The following is an 18,291-nucleotide window of genomic DNA, read 5'->3' as shown; positions in this document are numbered from 1 at the left end:
AGTGCCAATAATACTTAATTATGGGGAAATGAAAGGAAGCCTTTACCTCTGGTTTGGCATCATCCCAAAACACAGAATTAATTCCTGGGAGGGCAAGAGAAGACAACTATAGAGGAAACTGAAAACCCTGATAATGAAGGGGCTGAAAACTTAATTGACCAGATTTCAAACAAGGAAACCTAAGCTTTGCCCCCACTAAGAGCTATTGAGCTGCACCTAGAGGAGAAGACTGCAGCCAATCTCAACTTGCAGGTGTGACCCACAAAGACAACAGGTCCCAGCATGCCAGGTTCTCAAAGTCTGACCCCTCAGCTCAAGATGGAATATAGCAGTGTTTTCCGAAGTGTGTGGCATGTCCTGCAGAGGAGGTGGCATGAAGGACCATCTCAAGGGCACAGATGGGCATTTCAGTTGTTTCCCAGAGTCTCACATTTCATTTAAAAAAATAAGTCCCTAGCTGTTAACGGTTGTGAAGTAAACCTTGAAAATGTGACCTTAGTGTAACCAATGCAACATCTGCCTGAGTTTTCAGACAGCCTGAAATAACAACTCTGAGATGTGAACTACCCCAATAACTCGTCTTTGATAGGCCTTTAACAACACATGGCAGAGTCAAAAAGTGGGGGTACAATTTGTTTTATTTTACTGAAGGCATATGAAGGCCCTCAACTTTTAAAATTTTGGGAAATGCTGGAGCATAGCTCCATATTAAAGATAAGGTAACCATATTTCCCAAAGGGAAAACGGGACACCGTGTGGAGCTGGCCAAAGCCCTGCTAGGATGGCCCCAGCTGATAGCCCAAGCCCCCCTCCCCACGCAGGGTTGGCAGCTCTGCCTGTCTCTGCATGAGGCTGATGCTGGCGTTGCTGCTTGCTCAAGCCCTGCCTCCCACCCTGCATGGGGCTGGTTTCACCACTTGCCCCCCGGTACCCCACTTTTTTGACAAAAGTGGGCATTTGGCCTGTTTGCTCTTGCCAACTGATCAATTAAAGATGAAGGTAACCAGGGACCCGCGTTGGTATGTAGATCATACAGTGACCAGCCCTGATTTTGGATCATAACTTCCAGCCTGGAATTCCCAATGGAGGAGTGAAAGATCTATACCTTTGGGCCAACATTTGTTGGAGGGACGGATATTCAGATCTATCATAGGGTATTTCTAATGTACCGATCACTGTGGTATCTAGCCATGAGATAACTGATGGAAAAGACATTTTTTGCGTTCATGGCCCAGGGTTGGACAGTCACATGGTCTCTGGCTGAGGAGAAAGTGGTAACACTGCAGTGTCACAACAATGGAGGTAGCTGGCACCACAGTGGCCTGGCTTCTTGTTTGAACAAGCATACTAGTGACAGAGAAGGAGGAGGATTGTACACAGTCATAGGCAGGGAGTTAACCTGTGGTTGGGATGGGCACCCATTTGTACATATTTTTAGGCATTATAACATGATCCTCAGACTTGCAAATCTCTGAGCAATTCTCAATGTGGTTCTAGTGAAGAATAAAAGTGCCAAAAAACGAGGATTGTTTTTTTATGACATTAAGGGCCCGGGGTTGCTCTCACTGTAGACAAAGAAATTGGGCCTGGATTTTAACGTGACAACTTTCTTTTGTACATGTAGAAATTTTTTTATCACAAGTGAAAAGCAATCTAGTTCTCCTTGTATCTGCAGTTACTTTAAATCAACTGCAGGTGGTAACCTTTTGCTGCTGATTTGTACTTGTTCATATATCAAGAGAAACTGTTCAGTTTAACTGGTTATACATCAAAACCAGCTTCTAGGAAACATTTTTGTCAGAATCTAAAAAAGAAACACTGGAATTAGGCACAATTGTAATATGTTTTATACCTTAGGTTGTTTTTGTATCATACACATTCCACTGCTTAGTCTAATCCTTACTATTCAGGGTGAGGAATATACATATTCATACGCACCTCCTGCAACATTAAGATTTGGTTAGGTAAAGATTTAGAGCTCTGTTGCAAATACAGCATAGACTCCTGCAAACCTTTACTCACATGAATAGTTCCACCGAGTAAGACTTACTGGACTAGGTCAATGCTTTGCATGCCATAAATAATATGTAAAGTAACTGAAATTTCAGCTTAAAAAAAACCTAAATTTATTGGCAAACGATTGTTCACAAAACTTCCAAACAACAGTTCTTAAATTAGTGCAATAGAAATGAATCAGCTCAACACAATGAGCTGAACCCCTCACCTGTTAGCTGATCGATAATGCCGTATCTTTTACAAAAGTTACTGGAGAAAACCCTGTAACCACACACTCTTGAGATTTTTAACTAGGAACAACTATCATTTATTTGTAAATATAATTTCATTCCCCCCTTCCCCTCTGGAAAGTGCCTAATGCCAGCTGTGCCAAACAATGTAGGACAGGGAAGCACTAATTTAAATTGCTTGTGCTGGGCCTGTTTTAAACTCAGAGACTGTGTCCACAATGCCACAGAAATACAGCACACCCCACTTGACAATGACTATTAGTTAAAAGAATTAAAAGCCTCACAAATAGAAACCTCTTAAAAATTACTAGCCACATGCTCATTTTACTGTTGCAAACTCCCAACCTGCATCTATTTCAACCATCTGTTGCATCCAGCAGTGTTGCCAACACTTGCAGTTTTATTGCAAGTTTCACAAAGTATTTTGTTTTCCTTCTATCGAAAGTACTTATATGGCAACAATCACTGTAACATCTGAACACAGCACACACTTTAAATGTATTTCCTTACACACCCCACTGAGGTACAGAAGTACCATCATCTCCTTTTTATAGATGGGGAAACTGAGGCACAAAGAGGCTAAATGACATGCCTGTGGTCAAACAGAAAGCTTGTGGAAGAGCAGGGAATTGAATCCAGCTCTTCCTAAATCCTAGGGTAGTACCTTAACCACTGTACCATCCTTCCCCTCCTAAAGACTCAGCTCATGAAGTTGTGATTATGTGAGACTATCAGTGTTCATTTAATAAAAACACAGTAAGTTTCCAGCCCTTCTGTTTGCAGAGAAAAGCTTGAAAATGTGAACCCTAAAACTCCAAAACTCAGCAGACAAATAAAAACACAAAATGTTTTCTTAAATGTTATTTTAAAGCCAATCTTGGCACCTGACTCATGATTTTTGAATGCTTGGGGTTGCCAATACCAAACCCAAGCTTAAAAGAATTCCAGTTGTTTGAGAAATACATGCGTTTCCAGACCTGGTGACACATAAAGAGTAAACAAAATGAGCCACATTAGTTTAATCTTCCTTGGAAACATTAAGAATATGAAAGTTTGCCTAGCAGAAAATGCCAAGGCTAGTGGAGAAAGAACATAGAATTATATAAGTGCAAGACTGGAAGGGACCTTGAAAGGTTTTCTACTCCAGTCCCCTCAACTCATGGCAGTGCTAAGTATTATTCTAGACCATCCCTGACAGGTGATTGTCTAACCTGCTCTTTAAAATCGCCAATAACGAAGATTCTACAGCCTCCCCAGGCAATTTCTTTCAGTGATTAACTAGCCTGACAGTGAGAAAGTTTTTCCTAATGTCCAACCTAAACCACCCTTGATGCAATTTAAGTCCATTGCTTCTTGTCCTACCCTCAGAGGTTAAAGAGAACAATTTTTCTCACTCCTTATAACAACCTTTTATGTATTTGAAAACTGTTATCCTGTCCCCCCTCAATCTTCTCTTCTCCAGACTAAACAAACACAGGTCATGTTTTCATTTTGTCAATATTCCCTCACAGGTCATGTTTTCAAGATCTTTAATCATTTTTGTTGCTCTTCTCTGGACTTCCTCCAATTTGTCCACATCTTTCCTGAAATGTGGTGCCCAGAACTGGGCACAATACTCCAGATGAGGCCTAATTCGCATGGAGCAGAGTGGAAGAATTACTTCTCATGTCTTGCTTACAACACTGCTGCTAATACATCCCAGAATGATGTTTGCTTTTATTGCAACAGTATTAGACTGTTGACTCATATTTAGCTTCTGATCCAATAAAACCTCCAAATCCCTTACCACAGTACTCCTTCTTAGACAGTCATTTCCCATTTTGTATGTGTGCAACTAATTGTTCCTTCCTAAGTGGAGTTTTTTGCATTTGTCCTTATTGAATTTCATCCTATTTACTTCAGATCATTTTTCCAGTTTGTCCAGATCAATCTGAAATTTAATCCTATCCTCCAAAGTACTTGCAAGCCCTCCCAGCTCGGTATCATCTGCAAATTTTATGTGTATACTCTCTATGCTGTTATCTAAATCACTGATGAAGATTTTGAACAGATCCAGACCCAGAACTGATTCCTGTGGGACTCCACTTGATAGGCCTTTCCCGCTTGACAGTGAACCACTGATAACTTACTTTCTGGGAACGGTTTTCCAACCACCTCACCTTATAGTATCTCCATCTAGGTTGTATTTCCCTAATTTGCTTTTAAGAAGGTCATGCAAGACAGTATCAAAAGCCTTACTAAAGTCAAGATATACCACATCTATCACTTCCCCCCCCATCCACAAGGCTTGTTACTCTGTTAAAAGAAAGCTATTAGGTTGGTTTAATATTTTTTTTTTGATGGGTCTTGCAAGCTGCAGAAGCTGGGGAATAACTGATCTGACCTATTTACTAAAAAGCATTTCAGGATAGTTGAAACTATCAAATTGTGAGCAGAGTATACAATCATAGAAATGTAGGGCTGGAAGGGCCCTCTATTTATGATCCACCATAACCTCCAGATCCTTTTCTGTAATGCTGCTGCTTAGCCAGTTATTTCCCATTTTGTATTTGTGCATTTACATTTTTCTTTCCTAAATATGGTACTTTGCACTTGTCTTTATTGAATTTCATGTTTTTTTTTATTTCAGACCAATACTCCAATTTATCAAGACCTTTTTGAGTTCTAATCCTGTCCTCCAAAGTGTTTGCAAACCCTCCCAGCTTGGTGTCATCTGCAAAATTTATAAGCACACTCATCACTCCTTCATCCACGTCCTTAATGACAATATTGAATACCAGAATCAGGATGCACCCTGTGGGACCCCACTTGATATGTCCTTCCATTTTGACAGTGAACCATTGATCACTACTCTTTGAGAATGGTCTTTCAGCCAGTTGTGCACCCAGGTTATAGTAATGTCATCTAGACCATATTTCCCTAGTTTACTTATGAGAATGTCATGTGGGACTGTGTCAGAAACCTTACTAAGTCCAGATATGAACATGTCTACAGCTCCCCCACCCCATCCAGTAGGCCAGTTACACTGTCAAAGAAGGAAATTAGATTGGTTTGGCACGATTTGACAAATCCATGTTGGCTATTACCCCCTTGTTATGGTCTAGGTTTGAGCAAACTGATGCTTTAATAATTTGTTCCAGTATCTTTCTGAGTATCAAAGGTAGGCTGACGGTCTATAATTCCTTGTGTACTCCTTTTCAAAGATAGGTACTATGTTTGCCCTTCTCCAGTCATCTGGGACCTCACGCTTTCTCTATGAGTTCTCCAATGTATGTAGCCATGCGATCGTATTATCCCCTCCCTTGTCCTCCCTCTCCATTTTCTTTTCCTATTGTTTGTCATACTTACTTGGGGGTTGATCCTGCAAAGTTCTGAGCACTTTGACCCTGACCCAGCAAAGCACTTAAACATGTGCTTAACTTTGCTTATGGGAGTAGTCCCAAAGAAGTGAGGCATAGGCTTAAGTGCTTTGATGGGTCAGGGCCAGAGTAGTCAGCAGCATCTTGCATGACTGAGCCCTTGTTGGATCGTGTGTCATATGAGTAAACCCTCAGGGAAAGGGAATGTTTCTTCCTATGTGTTTGTACAGTGCCTACCACAATGGGACCCCAATCCCAAGTGATATGAGTACACCAGATTGTTTCAATGTAATCAGCACAATTCTCGTTATGGGGCAATTGCAGGGGGGTTGCCTGAATAGAGTTCATTGCAGAACTAGGGCCATAGTGAGGTTATTTTGTGAAGAAAAAAAAATGATTTAATTACAAATGGATTTCACTATATGTATAGATTTTGCTTTGCTTCACCCACTGCTGAGTCACTTCTATATAAAGTTGTTTTCTATAATTTCAATGCTCCTCTACCATTTCTCACTGCCTCACTTTCTCTGCCATTGGCTTTTGTTAGATGTGATTTTAATGGGAAGAGGATTCTTGACATTTTGACTTTCCGACTGCCATCCACTTAGGAAAAAAGGAAGGAGAATATAGTCTTTGGGCTGGTCTACACTGAAAAGTTACATCAGCATAGCTAAATCTCTCAGGGGTGTGAAAAATCCACACCCGTAAGAGACATAGGCTTTGTCTACACTGCCAATTGAATGACAAAGACAAGAGTTTTGTCGCGGCAAGTGGCATTTTTGCCACAGCAAGCGCTCTCCTGTTGACAACGTGAACCCTGCTCATAGGGGGTGGAAGTATTTTGTTGGCAAAAATGCCGACAGTGTTTACACTGCCCGACTTTTAGTGACATGGCCGTGTTGACATGGCTGTGTTGCTAAAAGCTGTGTAGTGTAGACAAAGCCTAAGTCAAGCCGATCTACACCCGTGTGTAGACAATGCAAGGTAGGCCTCACAGAGGTGGATTACCTCCAGCAATGGAAGAGGTAGTAAGTGTCTACACAGAAGCGTTACAGTGGCACAGCTGCAGCTATGCTTCTGTGGAGTTTTAAGTGTAGACGTAGCCTTAGAAGAATACAAGAAAGAGAGTACCTTTCCAGTGGACACTGGATGCGTGGCTGGAGCTTTACTCAAACTGCATCTCATTGGAAAGAGATTGGTAAAATACAGGATAGGGGAGATTTATGGGAAAACACATAGAAACTAGAAATCTGTTGAGGGAGTCTGCAATTAAAGTATGGAAATAAGTAATATTACTAAGTTTGTTGGAAGGGATACAACATAAATAAATGTGAGAGACACAGACAGGTCCCTCTTTGGATGATTTAAGTTTGTGAGTTAAGGGGTTTAGGAATTAGATAAATTGGGTTCTAAATGTGGTTGGGAGGGGGTAATATTGATATTATTGTCTTTGAGTTGTCTATACTGTCAAAAAGAAATCTTAATAAAAAGAACAAATACTTAAAAACAAAGATAAATGGACACTGTTTACCAAACATTTGTGGTGGTTGGTTTTGGTCTAAATACCACAAACTATCTGAGGCTGTTCTAAGAGCATATTTTAAAACATCTTTTCACCATTTTCATATAATTGTATTTTTAAGATGTGTGTGTGTGTATATATATATATATATATATATGGGGTGTCCATCCCACACAAGGCCTGAAAGGGTTAAGGTGGCCAGGTGGCCCAATAACCGCCTAGGCTGCACCTGGAGGAAGAGCCAGGGAGCAAGGACTAATTAGAGATGAGGCTCAGCTGGACAGGAACAGTAGGGGCCTTTATAAAGCCCAGTAGCTGAGGGCAGAGGGGGGCTGCAGAGAGAGAAATGGCAGTCACTTGCAGGTGAGAGAAGGTAAGGTAGGAAGTAGCCCAGGGATACAACAGTAAGGTTTAGGACCATATAGACCTTGACTGTTTGTTGTAGGGTCCCTGGGCTGGAAGCCAGCATAGAGGATTGGCCTGGGGTCCCTACCAGCCTCTGGGCAGTGGTGCCTTTAAGGCCAGTGAGAGGAAAGACAGCCCGGGACAGTGGGTCCCGAGAGACTTTGATATCCCAGAAGGGGCAGACTACAATGACCTGGCCAGAGGACCAAACCACAAAGCATGAGCAGTCAAATCCCAAGCAAGCAAGGCAGGGGAATGACAGCATGAGCAACCACTGCAGCAATGTCTGACTGGCAGAGCTATTCCCCAGACACTGCTAGAAGGAGGCACTCCGGAGAGAAATAGAACACCTTGTGACAATATAATATTATCCACCTTGATGGTGAATCCAAAATGCATATGCCATGAAGGAGAAGAAACCAATACAACGAGGCTCATTTCACTCTACTCCTCTGATCCCTCAGACTGCTTACTTATGCAAATATCTTTTTCTTTACTGTTACCTCATCCCCGATTTGTCTGTTTATCCACCTGTTGATCATTGTTACAGTCAGAAAACATGAGCTCTCTGGGGCAAGGACTGTCTTTGTTATTCTCCATTTGTAAAGTGCTAGCACAATGGGTCTTTGATCATTAGCTGGGGCTCTGCGCACTACTCCACTCAGTAATAATCATTCCCTGGTTAGAGGGGGTGTCGACACAAGAAAAGTATCTAATTTCATATATATGGAGTGTAATTAGAAATCAAGACCCATATAGATTCGTTACCCAAGCTGGCAGGTGAAGGTTATGAGCCCATGTGTAAAATGAATGTGGAAAAACAGAAAAATACACTATGGGAGCAGACTCACTCTCTTCTGAGCTTTCTGCCTCTAGCATTGCTGGTCTAAAATGGCAAATCCCCCACAGCCCAAGTGAGTAAGTTTCATCATCCCAGTGAAGCAGTGGTGAAAATGTATCAGAAGAACCAAGACATCGGCCCTGTTTATAGTGGGTTGATTTTTGCTGTTGCTGGGGGTTTTTGTATCACTTCAGCTACGTCAACACAAACCCTCAGCGTAGATGCACTGCACCAAAGAGGAGACTTACATCAGTTCAACTTACCCCTGTTTTACACGCCCTGTCTTCCACTGGTACAGTGAGCTTACTGGTATAGTTTAGTTTGCACTAGGGGATTGCACTCATTACACCAGTGCAATTTTCTCTAATCTAGATAAGACCAGAGAAAACTGGGAAGGGCACCTCTAAGCGCAGTAGAGGAATGAGCAAAGAGACACCCAACGAGAACAAATAGGCTGGCCAAAAAAAGTACAGCAACTAAACAAGCCCCTATGATTCACTGGTCCTGCTGGCAAAACAAATTAAAAGAATAACCAAGAGCAATCGATCAGGAAAAACAGCTTCAGAACAAAGCCCAAAGATGTAACAGACTCTCCCATAAGCATTAAAGGGAGATAAAACAAAACATTCTTAATGTAGGGAGTTCACTTGTGGTAGAGATTCCTTTATTTAACCTAAGTAAAGCTTTTCAGGGTCATGACTCAATTTTGCTGATCTCTACACAATGTTTATTATTAGAAGTATTGATTAACAGGTCTTTTGGGGCAGAGGTAAGTTTAGGACTCAAATATGGGATGTCTCTTGCAATGTTAGACGACAAGAAAACAAGCCACAAACTCAGCCTGAATGGGCTGTAAGACCATACGGAATGCAGCCCCATTACCTTCAGTGGAGTTGTCTGGACATAATTAAGGGAAAAACTTGGCCTTTGGAATCTGATTCACACCCATAAAATTCAGGCAATCCAGAGTTAAGGCCAAAGTGCTATGTATTCCGTGGCCATAAAATTCATCCCTTGATACTATTTTCCCATGGAATTGTTCTGCAGAACTTATGCTTTCTTTTATTAAAAAAGTCTCCAGCCCTCATACATTAACCTTGAAAACAGGGACCAAATATCAGCAAATTCAGGGTTATGTTCCTGAGTTTACAAATAGCCCGAAACAATAGCTCAGAGCGGTATGAGCTACCCATTCATCGGGTTGTTAATACTGAAATCCAAAAATAGTCAGTTAACTGATATTGTTAATTGTATCTCCGATAACCATTTTAGCAGAAATACCAGCTACTGTGCTTATTCCACAATCCCTAACTCTCTCCTTTGCCTCCACAGATCCCAATATACCGCACCTGTCTCTACATGCCAGCTTACACCATGACACCTTCTACGATATTGCTATGCACTGTCCACTCACAAATCTGTGGCATGCTGCAAACTGAAAACATGGGAACACCAGAATTGCCAGATTGGCTCAGACCCATGGTCCATCCAGTCCAGCATCTTGTTTCCAACAGTGTCCAGCACCAAATGCTTCAGCGGGCAGTGCAGAAACTCCACAATAGGTAGATGTGGGATAATCTGCCCCACATTAATTTTTCATTCAAATCCCTAATAGTTAGAGATTGGCTTAAACCCTGAACCATGAGGCTTTTATCACCCTTCCAAGAAGATTTGTTAGGATTAACTATAAAACTTTGGATATCCTTGTTATTCATATAAATGTCCAGTCTCTGAATCTTGCTGTACAATATAAAATACATGGAATTATACCTGGGACTCCTGCATTGATTGCATAATTCACCTTCATATTGAATTCAGTAAAATCCCCATTTTTTTATTTTAAATCAAGCTGCTATAGAATTTCCAACCTGGTTTGCCGGAGTGCCATATAATCCAGGGCCCTTTCAGCAGAATTTAGGACCAGCCAATCAGAGATTACCAGCAGCCTTGTCAAAGTGCTGGTAGGTCTTTCTTATCAGTCCATGAGTATGTACACATATGTGACAGGTTCAGTCGGTCCTCAGAGCCCCTAGGGGGTGATGGAGAGCTATGGTCCCACTGGCGGGCTTTAGTCACACCTTTCAGGTGCTGGGGAATTAGTGGGAAAGGCGCACCGGCACGAGCCTGCAGCCCGCCCCCTCGGGCAGGGGCACGCCGGCACGAGCCTGCAGCCCGCCCCCTCGGGCAGGGGCGCGCCGGCACGAGCCTGCAGCCCGCCCCCTCGGGCAGGGGCGCGCCGGCACGAGCCTGCAGCCCGCCCCCTCGGGCAGGGTATGGGTTTGTAGTGCACAGTTCTGCTACCCAAGGCCGGGGTAGGGGAACGCAGGCCCACCCAACTCCACTGCGTTCCAGCCCAGGGCCCTGACAGTGACGGGAGGCGAAGGTCCCGCTGCGCGGTCAGCCGGGGGCCATCCGCGCCCGCTGACCAAATACACCCACCCCACGGTGCAGTTCTGCCCCTGGGCTACTTCCTACCCGGTCTCTCAAGCGGGTCTCTCCAGCTCGTCCGGGTATTCCGCGGCTGGCAGCTCCAGCTCCCTGTATGTGTCGGGCTCACGCTGGCCCGGGCTACAGCCGGGCCCCTCCAGGTACTCAGTGGCTGGCAATCCTGGTCGCCACAGGCCTTCCTCCCGGTCAGGTTCCTCCTGGCCCAGGGCCTCCCCTAGGTCGGCAGGAGGATCACGAGGGAGCAGCCTGTGTCTATCTCCCTCCCTGGTGCTTCTCTCACTGGGCAAAGGGCCCCGCCCTTTGTACTTCCTGTCCCACCCCTCCCCTTCCGGATTGGCGTAAGCTTGGTTTGGCCCCACCCACTCAGGCTGAGAGGGTGGCTCTTTACCCTCTGGTTCGGAGGGAAGCCACCCTGGCTCCCTACAACATACCATAACTTAATCAGCTAAAGAACACATCTTTTGACATTTTAGGATATGTATTCATATACTCAAGTCCCCTTCTGCTCATTCAAGAGCAAGTGACCTACAGGTCAGCCAGGAAGCTCTCTGGTAACCAAGAGGTTAGCAGAAGGCTAAGGGAGAGTCCGCTACAAAGCAGGTTTTGTTTAGGCCAGTCAGGCCTTTATTTGATTTCTATTAAATATTTCAAATTGGTGTAAGCTTCCTGAAAACAAAAGTCCCTGAGAAATCTCCCCAACTGTCAACCTTACAGCTCTCTTATGGCAGAACTTAAGTGGAGAATGTGACAGTTTGGGGAATATATTGTGTCAGCATGTGAATTTTTTGCTTTTATGAATAGCATTTATTATTGTAACCTCCACTGTGGATTAGAACCTCCATTTGGTAGCAGGAATTTGACACTCAAAGGGCAGGCTACATCTAGAAAGCTGCAACAAGAGGCCTATCAACATGCAATAGTTCTATCCTTGTAGAACAATGGGAGTTGCTACCAGCAGACCTATTGACTTTTAATAACTCTCTTCCCAGCAGCCGGGGCAGGGAAGGAGCGGGGAACAGGGGGTTGGAGAGTGGAAAATCACCAGTGGAAAAAAACAGAAAAGGTACCAGAGGCTGATTTTCAAAGTGACATGCCCCCTGAGCAAGAGGAGCCAATCCATGACCATTGCCTTCTCCCAGTGCCACTGACCAAAACTGAGGACTCTCGGGAGTGGTGAGGACTCTGAGTGAGGAATTGCATTCAGGGTTTTGTTTTGCATGGATCTGTGCTGTCAAAGAGTAAAGACTATATTTAAGAAGTTCCTTTGCAACACCTGTATTCTTTGCTTTAAAAAGCCACATAGCTCCCCAAGGGATCAAACCATAAACCACAGCAACGTGGGACTCCAGGAGAAGATGCAGAGTGGCTGGAGAGGCTTTGGAGGTCTCAGCAGTAGCTTCGGGGCCTACGGCACTTAGCCTGCAGAGTCCCTTGTGCCAGGATGGAAGACAGACAAGAGATCTGACCTTGCAAGAGCCTCTTTCGAGCCCCGCAACTGGAAGCAGTGATTAGACTCTGCTCAGACCCAGCTGGCTTGGATGTGCGTGGCATCCAAAAGTTTGGTCCAATTAACACAGTCTGGTGACCATCCACTATGGGAACTCAGCCAGGACTGTGCCCGACAGGTTTTAGTTCATGACTCCTTAATTAAAGAGCTGTTGCAGTATGCCATGTGGCCACCAATGGGCACTGCATATGTTTGGTAAATCTACATACTAAAACTCATTATACTTTCAACTAACTGGATGCCTGTTGCTTTCTTAGGCCAGGATCCTGCAATCTAATGTACATGGACAGATGTTTACATCCATATAGATTCCTGTGGAACTCAGCGGAGCTCCTCAAGCCACAGGGGTCCATCCACACAGATCAGATTGCAGGATGGAGGCCTTGGTGGCCTGATCCAAAGCCTTTCCACTGACTGATAAGCTTCACATCAGGCCCTTCGCTGGTAGGCCAGGAATCTGCTGATTTGTTGCAACATTAAAATATCATGTCTGAGTTGTTGCTCACTTTTATTTGTCAGTTTAGTGAACAACTAGACTGTATGTTTTTCGATTGGCATAGTCTTTGATCTCCTGTTCATTTGTGCTGTGTGTCTAATTCAGTTTTCTACTTTTTTCCAGGTCTTTTTGTTTCCGTTCCCTTCATTTTCTTCTGTCTGGTGTGGCAGACGAATAGAGAATGCCCCAAAACATTTTAAACACAGGAAAACATTAAATAAAACAGTTGAAGCCTTTCCTGTACTTTACCAAAACTTCCATGCAGCAACACGAGAAGACCCAGATGAGAAATTTTTAAATGTTATTACTCTTAAGAACCTGATAATCAATTCAAAACTAAATGATTCACAGATAGAAAAGACTATATCTCACAGAAAGTCTACTCTACAATCAGTTAGCTGGCAAAGTACTATGCTAAAGTAGGTGACAGGTTTCAGAGGAACAGCCGTGTTAGTCTGTATTCGCAAAAAGAAAAGGAGTACTTGTGGCACCTTAGAGACTAACCAATTTATTTGAGCATGAGCTTTCGTGAGCCACAGCTCACTTCATCAGATGTATGAAGTGAGCTGTGGCTCACGAAAGCTCATGCTCAAATAAATTGGTTAGTCTCTAAGGTGCCACAAGTACTCCTTTTCTTTTTGCTAAAGTAGAGTATTCTATAAAACTATTTTAATGGAGAATTCTACAAATAAAAATTAAGAGATTTAGCCATCCTGATTTTAGAAGCAGTTACAGATATTATGGTAAATATGCTACCCTAGACAGACAGGATAGCTATCAATTCAGTAATCCCCAGAGAAGGCAAAGCCAAAACAGACTGAGCCTTCCACAATCTGATCCCCCTTTATTACAGCTTGATTTGAAATGTTATGGGTTGATGGGTTTCATTGTAAATAGAAGAGGTTCAGTGTTGGAAAACTTATGAATATTATTACACAAAAAAGGGGAAAAATTTCATCATCACTTGACGATGAAAAGTTTCTGGTGGGGTAAATGGATCTCTTATTTGCAATTTTAGGAAAAATGGGTTTCTCAGTGGAATATATATAATGGATTGAAACCTTGAAGCTCAAGTGAGGTTTAATGACTGTTACTCAACCCCTTTACATTAAAGCAGAGGTTCATGCTGTTTTTTATTTCAACAGATCCACTGGCAGCCAGCATCAGAAAAAATGAAAAAGTAATAAGAACAAAAATAGGGAACATCTTCAAATGTATGCAGAGCACTTAGTCATTTTGTAAACTTTCTGTTTCCTGACATACGTTTTACAGCTATGTTAGGGAGGGAGATTATCCAGCCAGACTGGTCGAATCATATGCAGAATGCACTCTATGGGAAGCAGTATGATGTACATACCCATTTTAAAATGAAAGTTGCTTGATCACATTGCTTTTCTTTTCAAAAAGGTGTATGTAAAATGATCATGCCCAATGTAAAAAAAATTGCCTAAAATTGCCTTTTTCAGGTTTCACACAATGCCTTCCCCCCTCACCAATAAAAAGTACAAAGTAATTAAAAGAAAACTTTGATTAACTGACCATTTGGACTCAATGACCAGATAGGCCATCATCTTTACCTACTATGGCCCTATTTACATCCTAGTTATAAATACGTTTGGAAAGATGGGATTATAATGGAAATGCTCACAGACCCTACACAAGGAGTAAGCAATAGGCGGACCACAGGCCAAATCTGGACTGCCAGACCCTTTCGAACAGACCCTGAAATCTTTATTATTTTCTCTGGAGTCTGGACCTTGACTATATCTTGACTAAGAAATTTGGACCTTGACAAAAAATACTTGACTCCCCCTGCCCTACACTATAGCAACTTGACTAGTAATACTATCGTAATCTTGCTGCTGAAAAAACATTTCCTTCTGCTTTTGCCTAAATCAGCTCCACTTGCTCATTCCTATTGTAGTTGATCAGTGTATATACGCCCTCGCCAAATACAAACTGCCCAGGAAATAGGAAACCTCTGTCCTCTAATACAGTTCATATGATTCACGTATGTGCCCATTTGTTTCATACAGTAATATATGCACCCAACTATGCCTCCACATTAGAGTGATGCTGCATAAGCAGTGTTGGGTAAGACTAATACAATGGTATCGCCCTTGCTGATAGTCACAGCTTTCACTCAAGACAATTATAGCACATTATAAATAGGGATATAGGGATCCTTCTTGTTTTGGAATTCGCAGACATCAAGTACTCGCTGTTATTTCCCTGAATAGGGTGTGGATCTGGATGACTAGTGAGGTCAGTCTCATATTACTTACAGCATCAGCAGCTTGTGCTAAAATGGGTCTTATGCAAGGGAAGAGGTCTGCCCTCAGCAGTAAATAGGAACACAAGAGCATGGCAGACAGCTCAGCTGCACTGATCACACAAAACAATGCCAGACCTTGTTTTTCTCATAAGATAGTACAGAAAGCAAAGAGTTAAAAGACTATTCGACTCCATTTGAATGTACTGATGGATACTGAATGTGAGCTCCTTTTTTTTTTTCTCACCATAAACCTGATCCAACGCCACCCAAGTCAATGGGAGTCAGGTTTGGGTGCTGGTTTAATGACTGTTTAGGAGTACTCTTTGTGTACAGATGCAAATATAATCTAGTTTCAGAGTAACAGCTGTGTTAGTCTGTATTCACAAAAAGAAAAGGAGTACTTGTGGCATCTTAGAGACTAACCAATCTATTTGAGCATAAGCTTTCGTGAGCTACAGCTCACAGTGAGCTCACGAAAGCTGTAGCTCACGAAAGCTTATGCTCAAATAGATTGGTTAGTCTCTAAGGTGCCACAAGTACTCCTTTTCTTTTTGCAAATATAATCTAGTAAAACACAGAATCATAGAAATGCAGGACTGGAAGGGACCTCAATTTATCATCAAGTTCAGCCCCCTGCACTGAGGCTGGTCTAAGTATTATCTAGAGCTAGACCATCCCTGATAAGTGTTTGTCTAACATGTTCTTAAAAACCTCCAATGACAGAGATTCCACAGCCTCCCTAGGTAACTTGTTCCAGTGCTTAACTACCCTGGCAGTTAAGATGATATTTCCTAACATCTAACCTAAAACTCTCTTGCTGCAATTTAGGCCCATTACTGTTATGGACTGGGATGTAGGCAATCTGGCTTAGCAGCCAGAGCAGACGTCATGTCCAGTGGGTGGAGCAGGCATCCAGGTTAGGGAATGAAGCCAAGGGTCAGCACCAGAGTCAACTGCCAATTACCAGAACCAGAAATGGAAGCTGAAGGTCAGATACCAAATATCAGAGCCAAGGGTCAAGCCAGAGGCAGATGTTGGAGACCAGAGCCAGGTCCGATAACTGATAATTGGAGGTAAGGTGAAAGGGCAGGAACCAGCAGAGATGCAAGGATCAAGCACGGAGCAGGAGCCCAGTGGGAACAGGAGTGAAGGCAGGCATGAGGCAGGAGGAGAGCAGGAATCAGGAACAGGGGTGGGTGCAGGAAGCAGGCACAACAGGAAATCACCTTGTTGCTCAACAAACTTTCTGTATCTCCTTTTGCCTTAAATAGCAGGTTGGACCAATCAGTGGAGCCAGGCAATCTTTCAATCAGGGCTCCTGTGGATGGTGCCTTGACTGAAGCTATAGTCCTACTAGCTTCTCAGCCCACCAAGTTTCAATGGCCCTTTCATGGAGGTCACAATGTAGCAGCTGTCAGGGACTCCCATGCCTGGGTTCAAGACCTAGGTCCCACAGTTACATTTTGTCCTGTTCCTTTAGTGGATAAGCAGAAAAATGTATCACCCTCCTCTTTATAGCAACCTTTTTACATACTTGAAGACTGTTATCACCTCCGCCCCCATCTTCTCTTCTCCAGACTAAACAAACACATTTTTTTCAATCTGTCCTCATAGGTCATGTTTTCTAGACTTTTAATCATTTTTGTTGCCCTCCTCTGGACTTTCTCCAATTTGTCCACATCTTTCCCAAAGTGTGGGTCCATGAACCAGACACAGTACTCCAGTTGAGGCCTTACCAGTGCTGAGTAGAGTGGAAGAGTTACTTCCTGTATCTTGCTTACAACATGCCTGCTAATACATCCCAGAATGATGTTTGCATTTTTTTGCAACAGTATTCCATTGCTGATTCATATTTAGTTTAATCCTTTTCTTCAGTACACCTTCCTAGGCAGTCATTTCCCATTTTTTATTTGTGCAATTGATATCCTCCTAAATGTAGTACTTCACATTTGTCCTTACTGAATTCATCCTATTTATTTCAGACCCTTTCTCCAGTTTATCAAGATCATTTTGAATTCTAATCCTGTCATTCAAAGTCCTTGCAACCCCTCCCAGCTTGGTATCATCCACAAAATGTATAAGTGAATTCTCCATGCCATTATCCAAATAATTTATGAAGATATTGAATAGAACTGGATGCAGGAGAAATCCCTGCAGGGCTCCACCCTTCCAGCTTGATTGTGAACCATTGATAACTACTCTCTGAGTATGCTTTTCCAACTAATTGGGCACCCACCTTATAGTAGTTTCATCTATATTTCCCTAGTTTGCTTATGAGAAGGTCATGTGAGATGTTATCAAAAGCCTTACTGCAGTTGAGATATCATATCTACTGCTTTCCCCTATATCCACAAGGCTTGTTAACCTGTCAAAGAAGGATATTAGCTTGCTTTGACATGATTTATTCTTGACAAATCCATGATGACTGTTATTTATCACCTTGCTATCTTCTAGGTCAGTGGTGGGCAATCTGTGGCCTGTCAGGGTAATCTGCTGGCGGGCTGCCGGCCAGTTTGTTTACATTTGCATGGCTGCCTGCAGCTCCCAGTGGCTACGCTTCGCCGTTCATGGCCAATGGGAGTTGCGGGAAGCGGCAGCCAGCACATCCCTGTGGCCTGCCAGAGGATTACCCTGATGGGCCCGCAGGTTGCCCACCACTGTTGTAGGTGCTTACAAATTGATTGTTTGATTATTTGTGCCATTATATTTCCGGGTACTGAATATAAGCTGACTGGTCTGTAATTCCCTGGGTTGTCCTTATTCATTAATTCATAGTCATTTATTAACAATACCTCTATGCTTGAGGGACCAAAGAGTCCTCATTGAACTTCCTTAGATCTATGTTCAAACCAATTTTCAACGAGGGAACCGGCCTGTTCCTAAACTATAAAGCATTGCATCATTTTCTAACCTTTTCATATTGCTGATATTTATTAACCGCATGTGTGGGAGGATGAAAAAGACACCAACAGTGTTATCAGTGGACGCTTTGTTACAAGGGACAATTTCTCTTTTCCAAAAGGAAGCCTTGAATGTCAGCTAATCAAAGTAGCTCGAAAATGTGTTTAGGGATGGGAGGGGTAGATTTTGACCCCTCTGTCCTATGTTTTACCTTCACCAAGGCCAAGTTAATGTACCATTGTGATAAACTTTAACACTTGCTTAACGCTGTTAAGCAAACAGATGAAGCAA

General features: G+C 42.9%; 1 long non-coding RNA gene across 1 annotated transcript in view; it reads right to left on the bottom strand.

The window, feature by feature from the left end:
* LOC125637885 (uncharacterized) overlaps nucleotides 1-11,076 on the bottom strand; it is a 95,905-nt gene extending 84,829 nt beyond the window's left edge. Inside the window, exon 1 of the long non-coding RNA XR_007357095.2 lies at nucleotides 10,849-11,076. This is a non-coding gene — a long non-coding RNA (uncharacterized LOC125637885). The remainder of the gene's footprint in view (nucleotides 1-10,848) is intronic.
* Between the last annotated feature and the right edge of the window lie 7,215 nt (nucleotides 11,077-18,291).

The sequence above is a fragment of the Caretta caretta genome, chromosome 6 (genome assembly GCF_965140235.1).
Source record: "Caretta caretta isolate rCarCar2 chromosome 6, rCarCar1.hap1, whole genome shotgun sequence".
Lineage (NCBI taxonomy): Eukaryota > Metazoa > Chordata > Testudines > Cheloniidae > Caretta > Caretta caretta.
This window is presented reverse-complemented; position numbering and strand designations above follow the sequence as displayed.